The sequence below is a fragment of the Cryptomeria japonica genome, chromosome 4 (assembly GCF_030272615.1).
Source record: "Cryptomeria japonica chromosome 4, Sugi_1.0, whole genome shotgun sequence".
Classification (NCBI taxonomy): Eukaryota; Viridiplantae; Streptophyta; class Pinopsida; order Cupressales; family Cupressaceae; genus Cryptomeria; species Cryptomeria japonica.
In genome coordinates, this window is record NC_081408.1 from 609,253,059 (window position 1) to 609,269,648 (window position 16,590).

Genomic DNA, 16,590 nt, shown 5'->3' on the forward strand with positions numbered 1-16,590 from the left:
GAACCAATAAAAATTAATTTTCATAAAATATTTATAATATTTCAAAAGATATTCCTATAAATTTAAATTACAATAATACATTTCATTGAAATGTATTCTTTAAAATATTGACATATCTTATATAAATCAATTACATTTATTTATTTTAATTAAATACCCCACCAAACATCATATATATATATATATATATATATATATATGTGTGTTAATTAAAACTCTCATTAATTTTCATTAAAATATTCATCATATTTATTTGATTTAACTTAGTTAAATATTTAAAATTTCTTTGTGATTTTATACAAATATTTGTATAGTTACATATGTAATAAGAGTACAATACAATTTTTTAAATAATATGCATTTATTAATATTTAAATTTATTAATTTATTTTTTTAAAATATAATAATATTATTGTGTTACTATTTCATATTTACTTATTCAAATCATTAAGGATAAAAGCACATACCTTGTCTTTGTACTTTTTCATTTTATAGCTAACTTTTGATACTAATGTAAATGTATCTTAATGTATCTTGTCCTTTGGAATAGACAATGCTTTAACCTTTAGAATCTATTTCAAATCTCACATTTGTCACTTTTGAAGCCAATCTTTTGGAATATAACAATTACAATGTCAACCCACAAGTCAAGACATTATAAGTTGATTATCTAGGGTCTTGTATTTATAAATAGTCTTAGGCCATCAGTGCACATCGAAATATCATAAAAAACAAATTTAGAAATCCATATCAAAAAAGCATAGAGCATCTATATAAATATTACATCAACACAGACATCATAGGAACTCATTTTTTTAATATATATATATATATATATATATATATATAAACAAAGAGGTTTGACTCATTATCAAAGAATTCATAACCTTCCCTCTACATATGTATCTAGCTAGATAGCACTTTTCAACACAACCCCTATTTTAGACAAGGATATAGATATGTATCATAACATGAATTACATACCCTGCAACTTCTTTTTATTATATGATTTCGCTTATTTTAGTGTTTGCTAAATATAAAATTTAAGGAACTTGTTTTATCCTTCTTTAGCTTATAACTAACTTGTTGATAATCACAACTTAGACATGGGATTGCCTCTACACATCATAGCATAAGCCTCTTACTCTACCTTATAAGGTAGTTGAGAGTCAAGAACCAATTGAAATGTGATTGACCTACTCTCATCCTCCCATCCAAACTCAAATTCTCTCCCACCTATTTATAGAGCCTCATCATTAAATTTTACGCTTTCCTCACATCTAGTAAGGATATCTTTAATGAATTTTGCCACCAAAATTAATATTTATCTTCTACATTTCTAATAGTTACTAAGCAAAAACATTACTAGAAACCTCTTTATGAGCCCATCTTCGTCCACTTGTGCTTATAAGAACACTTTTTGTAAAGCTTACACTAATCAAGTGTCGTGTTTTCCATGCATCCTCCAAGCTACTTGTAGGTGAATTATCAAGGAGAATAGATCAATTCACACTAGAAACATCTTGAGTTATAGGTTCCTCTTTCTTTCCTTTATTAATGTGTGTGTGTTACTTGCATACGTTTCTTGCTTCCTATCTTGTTTGTTTTCCATTTACTTTATAATTCAAGACATCAAACCCTCATTCACACTTGTTGAGTGTACTTATGTATTAGATCACTTTCTAAACCTTTTCCATCAAACCATTTTCATTATCTTCCATATCTTTTGTCTTTATCTTCTTTGTTCACCTATCATATTTTTTTACACAACCTAATCTAGCTTTTACCCTCAACTTTCAATCTATTTTGATCATAATTTTTCAACCTTACCGCTATCATATATATATGTACATAAACTATCATATTTCTACATGGATATCTTTAGGAAATATGCAAAAGGGAGTTGATTGAGGAATACTGCCCCTCAAAACCTTAATTTTGCGAGGTTGAAAGTGGTTTATACTGATATGTATGAGTATTTAGGTCTCATAGTATAAAATAAGAAGTATTTATATGACATAAAAAAGCTTCACAAAAAAATATTAGGGTATTTAAAGTAGTTGTTTCCAAACTCACCCCCTTTCAGAAATTTTCCATCTAAATGGGGCTAGCCTCACATTCTTAAAGGATAAATCTAGAGACTTATATATTTATGCACATTTCTATATGAGCATTCTAATGTTTCTACAACTATCACATCTAGTTTACCAAAAATAAGTTCTATTTTACTTTTTTATTTACTAGGTCCTAATTTTATTTATTGTTTTTTTAATATTTCAACCCTAATTTATGGTAGCTTAAGAAATGTTTAAATATAATTTAAATTTGAGATAAATTCACGAAAAATATCTCATAGATCTTCCCTAGAAATTTCAAGTCACTTGGATCAATTTCCAAACTTGCCTCTTTTGTGACATCCCCCTTCTAGTGGTGTTAGTTCCCGTTTATCAAAATATAACATTGATAGTCACCATTTTCACCAAGAACCATTGTCCTACCTATATATATTTTTTATAGCATCATATTAGTCAAATTTTAGGTGCATCCCGTTCAAATGTTGAATTTTTTCTTTAAATATTTTCATTGCTTGGTTCTTATACTTCTTTATATTATGATAGATCTAATTACTTTCAACGTAGTGTATTCTAATAAAATTTTGACCTTATTCTTGTTTAATATTGATTATAAATATTTAAAAAATGTAAAACTTCTTAAAAACATAATTGGGAGGTTAGGATTAGTCTTTGTTCTTTTATTTGTTGAAATAGTTACCATGCAACCCTATGTTTAGATTAGAAACTTTGTCCTTTTCCTTGATTTATTTTATGAAATTTCTCATGTTTTTTTCTTTCACCCCTCTAAATATTTTATTTCATATCTCTATCCATTATCACTTATCTCAAACCCATATTATTCCTCCATCCATACCATCTCCTATACTCTACGACCCAAAATCTCTTTCCATTGTACCTAGCCTTTTTATATCCTTACCCCTATTTTAAACACATTATCAAAACTTTAAAACACCAATTTTGACCATCTAAACACCCTTATATACATTTGGGACACCTATTTTTCCTCATTTTACCCTATCTCACTTTTTACCTTCACAACAACATTCCAAAACTTTACATAAATGTCCCTTGATCTAACTATAATTAACACTATTTACACTCTTTTAGTGTCCTCCCATTCTTAATAGTTCATTCCTTTAATTTATCTTTCAAAAATAATTGGACACTCGATCCCATCTTCCCCTAGTTTCACATTAATATATTAGTCTCTAGCATCATTGAATTTTCTTAACTAATTCCATGACATCTGACTCTCCTCATTGTCACTTATAATTTCCTTAATTTAATTCTTAATCACTCTTCTATACTAACTTATCTTTTCACTTTCTTCAATAATTACTTTTCTTTTTATTATGATAGCATTTTTCATTATCATACTCAATAGGATTCCTTCCCTTTTTAGTAAGTATTTTCCATGTATCAATCTTCCATGATCCATCTCGCCTCCTCCCAAAAATTTTAGTTTTTATCTATAAACTATGATAGTGATCCATATTATCCTCCCCTCATCCCTAAAAAATATCCCTTAATGATGGACAACACTTTTATCCTCTCCCTAGCCTTGCTAATGGTCCACTTCTCATTAGTGATGATTGAGAACCTTGTAGCTTTCTTAATGACCACTCTTTCAATGTTATTAGTAAATCTTCCCAACATCATGATGTGGAGCTACCATTTGCTATAATATATTCAATTCCCCTTTGTGTTCTAATTTCTTTAACACCACACTCTTTAGAAATTACATAAGATACATATTTTTCATATATTGACTCTTAGGCTTCTTTTACCCCTTGTTATTCTATATCTAAGATTTTCTCCTTTTGATAGGGATTCTCCATAATGTGAACCTAATTAGTTTATTCCCTTTTGAATACCATTGATTAGTATTCCTTCTCATTATAGTACAATAATTAAGACATAATTATATATCCTTATTATGATTCTTTACCTCCTTATGTTGTATCCTCATTTATTATTTATCCACCAATATAATGGTTGCATCTATACTTCAAGTTGAGGCATTTCGATAGATGGGAAGACTTTAGCATTTGGGCATTTTTTAAGAATATATTGATAATTATTGTAGAAACAAATTTTGCAATCATTTGCACTAAAAATGTATTGAAATGATATGTTTGAATAAAATATTCAGTTACAACAAGTGTTCCATATGAAAATCTATTATATGTACTATGGTCGTTCCCAATATTAAAATTCAATTCAATGAATAAGTAGTATGGGTATTTTAAATCTAAGAGTTTTATATGAATATTTAAGCTAAGGTTCATTACAATAGTTGGTAGGAATATCACAACCAAATAGTTGCATCAAACCTATGAAGCTCAGGGATTGAAACATAGAATGTAAACTAGGGATACTAGGCATGGTCACATCCCATGTTATATATACAAATAGATTGTAAGACACGATCACTAGTAGTAGGGTGAATTTAAGGCAATATAATATAAGTATAACGACAGAGAGAATATATATAAAAGAGGATGTATAATATGAATGTATAAAGATGCATAAGGAGATATACGCGTGTATATGATACAATGCATAAATATTTCAAAGTACAATTACTTTTTAGTCTCAATCTAATGTGTTGTGTATGTTCTTACTCTTTTTCTAGTTAAGATATCTTATGTTTGAAATTATTTCTCTATTCTCCTTATTAGGACTGTGTTCGGGATAAAGACTACAACATTAGAAATTCATTGGGATTCAAAAGTCCAATATGTATCCCTAGATTTCTTACTAACATTGGTTCTGTTGTTGGGACCCTTGTTAGGTCTTGTTGAGAAAAACAAGGAGATTTTTCATACTCAAAACATATATTGGATAGAGGAGATAAGAAGATGAAAGAAACGGTGGAGGATACCAGTAGCCCCCTAGAGAGACAACAAGAATGCTTGTGCACTATGCAAAATAACCTTCAACAAGACAATATTGAAGACAACCTGTAGCCAAACTATAGGGGAGGGAGAAGTCAAGGAAGATATAACTAGAGGAGAAATGATGCATTTTTCTTTAATTGTGGTAAAGGTGGCCATTATGCACTTGAAAGTTGGGGACCAGAACTAAAAAAGAAATGTCCCTTCTTTGAATATAAAAATCATGATTTATTCAAATGTGAATGTGCTACATGCATTTCTTCCAAAATGTCGAAACATCATCTATGAGTGAGCAAAAAGGAGTCCGACTAATCCAAAGAATGTCACCACAGGGGATAAGACACTGCCAATAGATGGACATCTAGTCCTCCAAAACATCCAATGAAGAGTACTCCAAATAGGAAGAAGTATTAGAGATGAAGCAAAAAAAGAGAATCAAAACAAAAAAGAAGGCTACAGTCCTCACTAGACAAGAGACTGAACTCGAGAAAAATATACATAAGGAGGCTAAAGAGAAATATGAGGACTCCAATCTGAAAGAAGGAAGTCATGGGTATTTCTAGTCTACTCAGAATCAACTAGAGAGGGTCATAGAACAAGATAAACAACAATGACAAAAGGTGGGTTACATTTTACTGAAGAAGTAAAGATGTTGAAGGATTTGGCCTCCTCAGCCCAACAAAAAGACTTGGTAATAAAATCGAAACACTTGGTAAGTATTGGAATAAACAAAAAGCAACAACAATCAATCAACTATCTGAGGACTGAAATTGGAAGAATGGCCCTCTACACATCAATGTACATATAAATGATAATAAGGTGAAATATGTAATGGTAGATCTTGGTGCTAACTTGAACATCATTCCAACTACCAAATGGTAGAAACTTGCCAGGCCTAGATGATTGTTAAAACCCCTATTAATATAAGCCTTGTCGATGGATTCAATATGAAAACACAAGGCACATGGAAAAATGTTGAGGTGAATATTAAAGGCATTAAACAAATTGTCAACTTTGAAGTTTTAAAAATGAAGGAGTCGTTCAATACGTTTAGAGCCTTACTAGGTGTAGCATCATATATTATAACCAGTACAATTCACACCTCATGTTTTATGCTCCTACTTTAGCATGTCCTATTTCTATTTCCCCTGGATCGATTTTTGGTCCCTTTTACTCTAACCTTCATGTCATTTGTTTACATGGTTGAGTGGGCCCCATATTGGAGTTGTCTATCTCTGTTTTATGATTGGTTGGTCTTGTTTCTTCGAGGACCAGGGCATGGAGCACCTTGGTCTTGCACAAGGATGCCCCAAAATGCCTTGGTCCCCCTTAAGAAAGACCCAATTTGAAATAGGGCAGGCCCTCTCCCTCCTCGATGGATTTTGGTGCCCGTGGCTACACTTGACTGTTGGAGGTCGGCCTAATCGACAATTTACCTAGGGAACCCTATCTAAAGACATTCTATCAATTCATTTTGACATCCACAATCTATCCATAACATTCGTGCATCTGTGAAGCAATCATCATCGAACATTTTCAGACATCCAAGGCAACATTTTCATCCTTCAAGCATTACGAAGAAAAGTTACATCAATCTTCATGCAAGCGTGTATGTTTAGGTATTCTATGTTCATGTGTTTGTCATGCCATTGCATTCAACATTTGTGATTACATTCAAAAAGCATTGCATCATCAATCCTTCTATCAACCATTTCAAATTTAAGTTATATCTCCTAGAATTTACTTCAATATTTACATTATTTCATTCAAGGTTAATTCCTACACCAAGGTTTGAACTAAGGTAAACCCTTATCCACAACATTCTTCCTCTCTTTCTGTGTGCGGGGAATAAGCTCAGGAGTTGTACTCAGAGATTTGATAGAGTTGACGACGACAAACAGGTTCAGCTTTCAACAGAGCGAAATTCAGAGGACCAGGGTGTATCTATACTACTTGGTCCTAAAAAATCAAGCTAAACCTCTAGGAATAGGTTCTAAATCTCTGTTTTTGCCCAGATCCCAATCTGTGGCTCCGTGGGACATCTGTAGCATTTTACTTTCATCAATTTACTCCAATTATCCCTTGTTTTTCCTAATTTCACAATTACATTCAAATTTCAACTAAGAAAGGAGACCCACAAATTGGTAAATTTGATCAGTATTCTCAACCCCTTTCCCAATCAAATTGTCGCTAGATCTATTATATGTACCCCCTTCTTTCAATGTATGGTTAATTTGGTTAGTTATTGGTTTTATTATCTTAGTTGGTGAAACCCTAGTTCCAAATTACACCACTGTACTAGGACTATGACTGTTTATCAACAAAAATGGTGTTGAGGATTCTCAGAAGGAAGAAATTTATTTTGTCAATGAAAGTAGAATAGTTCACATACTTTTTAGCGAACTATAGGATAGGATAGATGGGGATTGGATTTCACAACATAGAGGAGAAGATATGGGAAACCTTGACTCCATATCTTAACTTTTAGATGCAAGAGAAGAAGACAATCCCAATAATTCCAAAGAGATAGAACTTGAAAGTAACCTAGATAGCACAAATATTCATGAGGTTCTTGATGCTTGGGTTCAAGGCAAACAAGAAACAACATCTTGAAAATTCTATGGGTTCTAGAGGGCATTCTCAATATATAGTGAACCACTTAAACCTCCATAAAATAAGGCACAACATCATAGGGTACCGTTGTCAGTAATATGTATTGTCATTGATATAAACCTGATGTCTAATAACTTGTATGTTTTCCTTAACTGTTGTAGTCATTGATGATATGATGATTGGTTGAGTAGAGTATTACTATAGTTGTTGAGATGACAGTCATGTCAGTTGGTGATTGGTTGAGTATTGTTGCAATGGTTGTTAGAAGTAACTATATGACTAGTTGAATGGATCATTGAGGATGTGATGATGAGATTGCATTGGCTATTATTTGTCAGTTATTGACATGATTTGTATTGATCTATATAACTGAGGATGATGAGAGGAACAAATGGATATTAAGTGCAGATGGCTTGTGGATTTCCACCTCCTTGATGTCTAATGTCTATACTGAGTTTGATGTATTGAAGTTGTTGATATTACTAATGACAATGGTGGTATGTTGATATTCAAATGGGTTGAGATATTAAGATGAGGATTATATGTATGACAATAAATGAAGATGATGCACTAAATGTGAAGGAGATGGTTCTAGACAGTTCGGTCCTTGGAAACCTCATGGACCAAAATGGTATAGAAGTATGTATTGATGTGTGTTTGGAAGAATGCTCTATATTCCTCCATATTTGTAGATATGGTCTTATGGACTTGGATATGATGTTTATGCTCTATGGAAATTGTACTCCTATCTTTTCAAGTCCTTGGTGTGCATCTGATTTGGTTAGTAATTGTTGTTGGTTGTCAATTTGGTTCCCTATCAGAAGTGGTCCGAGAAATGCTCTACATTTCTCTGTATTGATGTTTCTAGTGGTGTGGCTTGGAGGATATGTTTACAACATTTGTGTTATGTCTTAGTTCAATTATCAAATGGTGGTGTAGTCTGCAAGTAATGATATTGTGTTATGTGTTTGATTGGCTCTCCTAAATGAAGTACTGAGTATTATTTATGTTGTGCTAATGTGATCTTGATATGAAAAAGTGAAGAACAAATTTGAGAATGTTGTTGTACGTTCATGGAAAATCTTGGTGTGCTCCACATGATGCTAGATGGTCTATTTGATTATGCATAGTGATTGGAATCTATGTTTTAGTTTATCTACCTTGGTTTGGTCGATTTGTGTTGGTGCTTGGCTTGCGGTGAATCCTTAGATGTCTCTACTTGCTTAGAAGTTTTTATTGCATTTTTTTGGGTCCTACCTTGGCGGTTGGGGATCCGCATTAAGTTTGTTTATCTAGAAAATATGCTTTGGTTGACCCACGATGTGTTTTGGGCAGACTTGAGGAAAATTTGTTGAAAGCCTACTTGTTGTTGATTCATATATTCATTGTATCTTGCTTTGGAGAAGTGATCTTTAGATTGCAAGCATTGTATCTTGCCCTAGGGTAGTGTGATGTAACCTGCAAGTCCCTTAAAGAACAATGTGCTTCCTTGGAAATGAGCCTAAAACTATATTGTAATAATTTCATATATTTGTAAATTGATTCTCGCTGTGGTTTTTTCTTTTTTGGGTTTTCCACATAAATCTAGTGTTCTTTTGTGTATAGTGTTTCATTGTTATATCTTTCATTACTAATGATAAGAATAAGGTTAAAGAGTTTATGAATTAAGTAGAAATGTTTAAGTATTAGGTCCAGATTGATTCACCCCTATTAGTCTTAAGGTGTGTTCAACAATTGGTATCAAAGCCAAGTTCCTCCAAAAGAAGCTTAACCACTTGAGGTAGATTCAAGATGGCACAAGATGGATCCTACAAGGTTCTTAAATTAGATGGCACAACTTACTGTTTCTGTGAGATGATGATGGAATCATATTTGAACTCTATGGGATATGGAATTTGGAACTATATTGTACATAGTTATACTCTTCCCTCTACATCGCTTGCTACTTCGGATGAAATCAGAATGCATGAGAAAAATGTTAAGACAATAAATACAATCATAAGAGGATTTATGATACAAAACTCTTGAAGGTGATGGATTGCAATTTGTCAAACAAGTCTAGGAGAAGCTTAGTAGCATATATGAAGGAGACAAGAAGATAAAGCAAGTTCCAAAATATCAAAAGAAAGTTTGAGAGTCTAAGGATGTTTGAAGATGAGAATATTGATAGCTACATGCACCGAGTAACTAAACTGGTTTGTGGAATTAGAGGAGTTGGTGGCAAATTGGAATCTTTTGTTCCTTGAGTGTATGATATTGAAGAAAGTAAGGATTTGGACACATATACAATGGATCAACTTTATGGAGCACTTATGGCCTTTGAGATGAGAGATGTTGAGTTGGATAACTCCAAGAAGGAAGCTACATTCAAAGTTAGCAAGAAAATGAAAGACAATGTTGATCTGGATGATGAAGAAGCAAACTTTGTTAGAAAATTGACAAAAGACATTGAAAGGTATAAAGGTAAGTTACCTTTCAAATGCTTTACTTGTGGAAGAATTGGTCACTATGCATCTAGGTGTACATTCAGAGAAGATAACATTAGGAAAGGAGATCATAAAAGCAAATGAGATAGACCTAAACGAAGTTTATATTCCAAAGAAAGTAGTTACTCATCTAAAGAAGACTGTGATGACTCAAATGATGAAACAATGTTTATGGTTATAAAGAATGATAATATTGGAAAATATGAAAAATCTAGTAGTCTATCTGATAGTAACAACGGTGAGAGATCCTTGATTGTGTGGATTCCTCTCCATGCAAAAGAAGAAGCTAATGCTTGGGCAATTGATAGTGGTTTCTCTAATCATCGTAGGAGCTAAGATTGTGCTTTGATACCATGCAAAAGGTGATGATCAACCACAGGGACCGAGAATCATCTGCAAGCAAAACACCTATCACACAAAACAAATCAAGCAAATATTGTATGCTCTATAACAACCAGAAAATTTTGTATTATTGCACAGAAGAATTGGAGATACAATATTGGAGGTACAATAATGGAGGTATAATATTCGAGGTGCAATTATAATGAATTAAAGACTTGCTTTATAGAAAGCTAGAGATGCCCTAATCCTAAAATTAGAAGAACTAATGAAATGCAAAGGAGAAGCTAAATTATGCTCAACTAAAAGCTATTAAAGCTAACTAGAAGTGCCTATAAGTGAACTCAAACTAAAAAACATAACACCTAGATAAAATAAAGTACCTAAGTTTGGCTTAAGTAAAAAAGCAATTAAAGGACCTAATTAATAAATTATTATATAATTGTCCTAAAATTACTCCAACACCCCCCTTAATATTAGCTTAGGAATAAGCAAAAGAGCTAATAGATGAATGCAAAATATATGCATGAATGAGTCTTGACAACAAAGGTCTGACTAGGTACTCATTTACAAACCAATGCAAAGCAATGCAACTTTTTGCCAATGAGGTCTCTCTAAATAGAGAAAAGGAGAAAAACCACATGGGAAAAAAACCCTCCAAAAGTGAGAGATGCAACGAAATGAAAAGGGTACTACATGTGACTAAAATGAAGGACTTAAAGTGGCCCCCAAGTATAGAATTAGTCATAGAAGTACAATAAATATCCCCCCATAAGAGAGAGAATGAGGATAAGAATCCCCCAATGTAAAAGTAGTTCCCTTGCCAATGATTAACACATGAAAATAGAACATGATCCGCTGCCTGCAAACAACATGTGTCCCCTTCAGAAGAAACCAATTCATTGGTAAGATGAGAAGCCACTCCCATAAATTGGAAGATGTAGGAATCCAAATCCAAATATATGATGATGTCTCTGAAAACTGCTCATGTGTCACCAAGTCCTTGGATGATGAAGATGCGACAAACCAATCAGGTACAAGCCCAATCACAATAGAAGGTGATAAACAAGAAACCAATGGAAACTATTTTTGAAGAAGCTCCAAGGACAAACATGATGTGCCAACAGTTGTGCTACGATTGTTATCAAATAAGAGACATAAACCCTCAAATGTGTCCTCCAAATCTAAAATATGAGACTTAACAACAATGAAGCAATGTTTCTCAAATACAAATCCCAATCAGAAAGACAAAAGGATGAATTATCCTACTTAACAGCAATAAGAGTCTCAATCAATGAAGGTACAACAACTATCTCTGAAGGTGGAGAAGGAGCAACTTGAGATTTTAATGCACACTCAAGCAAGAGTTGAAAAGCATTAGGTGAGAAATTAGGACACATTTCACTAATTTCTCCCACAATATTTACACCTACAAACCTTAAACATGAGTCACTCCTCAAGATAATCTCCAAAAAAGATACAAAAATAGAAACCCTCAATACAAATAGAGACCCGATTTGCATGTAGCCTAAAAAGGACAAGATTGAGATCTCTGAGTACTTAATGAAAATAATGCAAAAAAGGACTTGAGATATGAATTGAGGATTGAAATATTTTTTATGATGTGTGGAAGTCAAAAAACAGAGTTTAGATGTGCAAGATAAGGCCTTGAAAGCACGAAATCGAAGGCTGACTTTGGAGGCCTAATACAGAAAATTAGTGCAAAATACATTCAAACCACCTACAAAATAAGGCCAATGCCAAAACTATCTTTCCAACAATATCTTTTTGGTTTGATTTTGACTTTGTATGACAAAGTTATGGCCAAAACACTAAAGAGTGGTTTTTAGAGAAAAAACTAGCTAAAATTAGAGAAGGTTTGCTAAATTTAGCTAGGCACTAATTTTAGAAGGCAGCCAAATCCGTCGATGTCAGTGTTGTACCTACAGATGCAGGTCTAGTACAAGTTGTTGTACATACCTTTTTGTGAATAGAAATTGACTTTTACTAAAATAAACCTTCTTTGCACAATTTTTAGAAGATTTTGATACAAAAATGAAAATTTTGCTAAGCAAATTTTTTAGCGAGGGGAAATTCAACCTTGGCTAATTTTCTGACGCCACTAGTATAGTACAATGGTACAGATGTACAAATTTTTGACCTCAAACAACATTCCCACCAACTTTTTTCAACAAAAAAAAATTCCACCTTCGATTTTGATGATTTGATAGGCGATTTAGGGATTTATGTGCCTTCTGAATGCGATGGTGATCTCCATTTTGTGCCTAAGTCTCCAATTTTTTTAGCTACCCATAGATTTTGTCTCAATTTACTTGCCTTCAGCTAATTTGACACAAAATTTCAACTACTCCTATTTTGATGAAACAATAGTCGATCTTAGGGTTTTTCGACACTGCAGACGCATTGGTGACCTTCGTTTGAATCCAATATGCACAGAAAAATTACCTTAGGTTGGATCCCTCAAGCATGTTGATATGAACTTGATAGAAAATGCTCTAATACCATGTAGGAGCTAAGATTATGCTTTGATATCATGTAGAATTTGATGATCAACCACAGGAGCAAAGAATCATCTACAAGCAAAACACCTATCACATAAAAGAGTTCAAGTAAAGATTGTACGCTCTGTAATAACCAAAGAATTTTGTATTATTTCACAAAAGAATTGGAGGTACAATATTGAAGGTAGAATAATGGAGGTACAATATTGGAGGCACAATTACAATGAATTAAAGACTTGCTTTATAGAAAGCAAGAGATGGCCTAATCCTAAAATTAGAAGAACTAAAGAAATGCAAAGTAGAAGCTAAATTAAGCTCAACTACAAGCTATAAAAGCTAGCTAGAAGTGCTTCTAAGTGAACTCAAACTAAAAAAGCATAACACCTAGATAAAATAAAGCACCTAAGTTTATCTTAAGTGAAAAAACAATTAAAGAACCTAATTAATAAATAATTAGATAATTGTCTTAAAATTACTCCAACACATGACTAGTGACAAAAGAAAGTTTATGAATCTTGAGAAATGGAATGGCGGATTAATCAAGTTTGGTGGTGAAGAAGTTGCTTAGATCTCTGGTAATGAAACCATAACTATTAATGGAAAGTGAAAAGCAGAGGGCATTCTCTATGTCAAGGGTTTAAGACATAATCTTCTCAGTGTTTGTCAGATTGTAGCAAGGGTTACAGGTTACATTTCATGAGAATGGAGGTGAAATTAGAAAAGGGAGCTCTCGAAGATTAATTGCAGAAGGAATAAGGACTCATGAAAATATCTACCACCTAAAAGAAGCTCAAGGAAGAAATTGTATAATTCCTCAAAGCAGTGAGTGTTGGTTGTGGTATAAAAGGATGGGACACATCAACTTTAATAACATTGTGAAAATCAACACTACAAATGCAGTAAGAGATATGCCCAAGATTGTCAAGCCTATTAATGATGTATGCAAAGAGCGTCAGACGAGGAAGCAGATAAAGGAAAAGTTCAAGTGCAAAGAATATTCTTCTTCAAAACCCTTGGAGTTGATACACATTGATCTATGCAGACCTACTAGAACAAGTGGAGTACATGGTGAAATGTACTTATGATACTCGTTGATGATTACTCCAGAATGGCATGAGTTACTTAAGAGAAAAAATTGAAGCATTAGAGAGTTTTACGATCTTTAAATCATTGGTTGAGAATGAAATGGATATGAAAATCAAATGTCTGAGGTCTAATAAAGGAGGTGAATTTAGATCAAGTAAGTTTAATAAGTTTTGTGAGAACCATGGTATTAGAAGACATTTGTCTTCTCCTAGGACCCCTGAACAGAATGGAAGGATAGAGCAGTTCAAGAAATGGCTAGGACAATGATAAAGATGATAACTTACTGGATGTTTACTAGAGAGAGGCTATGCATACTACTATTTATATTCTTAATGGAGTGTAAGTTAGAAAAGGCTATTCAACGACCCCCTATGAGTTGTGGTATGGAAGGACCACCATTGTAAAGTACTTCAAATTTTTTGGGAGCAAGTGATATATTAGAAGAGATGAGGATCTTGGAAAGTTTGACTCAAGATTTGATGAAGGAATCTTTGTGGGATATTGAACAAGAAGCAAGGCCAATAGATGCTACAATAAAAGGCTTAGGAAAATAGTTGAAATCTCAAAAGTCAAAGTAAATGAAGAATGAGACTATACCATTGAAGAACTTGTGGATTGCAAGAGAGGAAGTGTTCCCTGCACTGCAAACTCAGAAGAGGAAGAAAAAGGAACCGAGGAAAAGGAATTTGACTAGACTCCTAAGACTTCGGCAAAGTATGTTCAAAGGGATCTCTCTAAAGAATAGATCATTGGTGAAAAGAATGAAGGTGTAAAATACCAGAAGAAGACTTGCCAAGGCAAGTGAACAAATGAATATTTGTCTTTTGTCAAAACTTGAACCCAAGATCTTTTCTAATGCAAGCAAGTATGAAGGATGGATAAAGACCATGAAAGAAGAACTTGGCCAAATTGAGAAAAATCTGACATGGAAACTTGTTCTCAGTCCTATAGATAAGAATGTTATTGGAACCAAGTTTGTATTCTAGAACAAATTGAATGAAGAATGAGAAGTAACAAGAAACAAGGCAAGATTAGTATGTAAGGGATACTCTCTACTTGAAGCATTGATTTTGAGGAGACTTTTCCTCCAATGGCTAGAATGGAGGAAATTGGAATGTGGTGAACACACTAATACGTTGAGAGAGGGGGGGGAGGGGGAGGGGGAGGGGTGAATCAATGTATCACACTAAATTCGATTTCTAAAAATTTTAATTCAACTTAAGTAGATTAAAACATTAAAGCATAAAATCACAAGAGCACAATCAGAACACCAAATATACAAGGGAAACCTAATGAGGGAAAAACCTCGGCGAGAAAAACTACTAGGATCTACTATCCTAATCTAGCCTCACAATGAAAAATATGATTGTAATGTTTATGAGTACCAACTCAAAGGAACACCAATACCTAAACTTTTATGGACATCAATCCAAAGGAGTACCAACTCCTGATTTAGAAGCTACAACTTCAAGAAATTACAATCCTTATCCTGAGCACCCACTCAAACTAATCATAATAAAATAAATACATATAATTGCCCTGATACTGATGTATTCTGCAAATCTGTTTGTTCACCTCTTCAATTATGCCTAGTGTATCAACTTAGCTCACACTCTGCTTTGCTTTTCAACTTCTGGCTCTCTCTCCTCTTCACAGTATCATCAATTTGTTATCTTTCAAAAAAGTCTCTTTTTTTGTTCTAGTTTACATATATTTACATGTTCTATCCATTTTTCTTTCATGTTGGCCAAAACTCTATTTGTCAATAACTCATCACATATCAGTAAATCGGTTAGTTTCATTGTTATCATGCAACATGATCTACACAACTCACTCTTTTTCAGTTTGGTTCATTCATCTATTCGTTTTCTCATCACAGATCATCAAACTTGTAAATGATCATAATCTGTCCAATAGAGTTTCATACTTTTTTTTTCATTTTGATTTGTATAATTTCCAACACAACTCGTGCCAAAAAGAATTTCTTCTGACAGTTAAATCCAAGTCGCTCACTGTCTTAGATTTGACCAAAAAGTTTGGTCGTATTCACCACCATGGCAGTTCCACGTGCCACATCATCTTATCTCCTTGATTATCTCCCAATAACTTCATCTGTATGTTATGTCGAAGAGACTTATTGATGCGCTAATGTCTTGCCAACATGCTTCTTCACAGTCTCTATTACCTCTTAATCGATTTCTCAATCTATATTGAAGAGACTTGAAAGAGTATATATTCAACGGAGTCGTGTCTCATCGACATTCATTTTACCTTCCACCTTCTCCTTAGCTTAACGATGAATCGATGTGACTCAAGAAGAGTCTCATTGATAGCGAAATGCCTTATCCATATAACCTTATCAACTTTGCAAGTCCCACTTAACATGCCACTTACCATATCAGTGTGACTTCCTCGCGTCAAGAAGAGATGCATGAGGTCTCTTCAATATTGTAATGTCATATCGATATCAATCATATCACTTTACAACGCTCGAAGTTTAGCAGCAAAACACGTGAGCCATAACTGACTTTACCAAGTGTGTGTCAGGCTATATAAATAGCTGATAGCTTTG

The 16,590-nt window shown here is 33.3% G+C and overlaps 1 protein-coding gene across 4 annotated transcripts in view; it reads right to left on the reverse strand.

Annotated features, from left to right (window-relative positions):
* Nucleotides 1-16,590, reverse strand: part of LOC131032194 (ankyrin repeat-containing protein At5g02620) — a 120,682-nt gene that overhangs the window by 79,165 nt on the left and 24,927 nt on the right. The gene's annotated exons all lie outside the window — the stretch shown is intronic.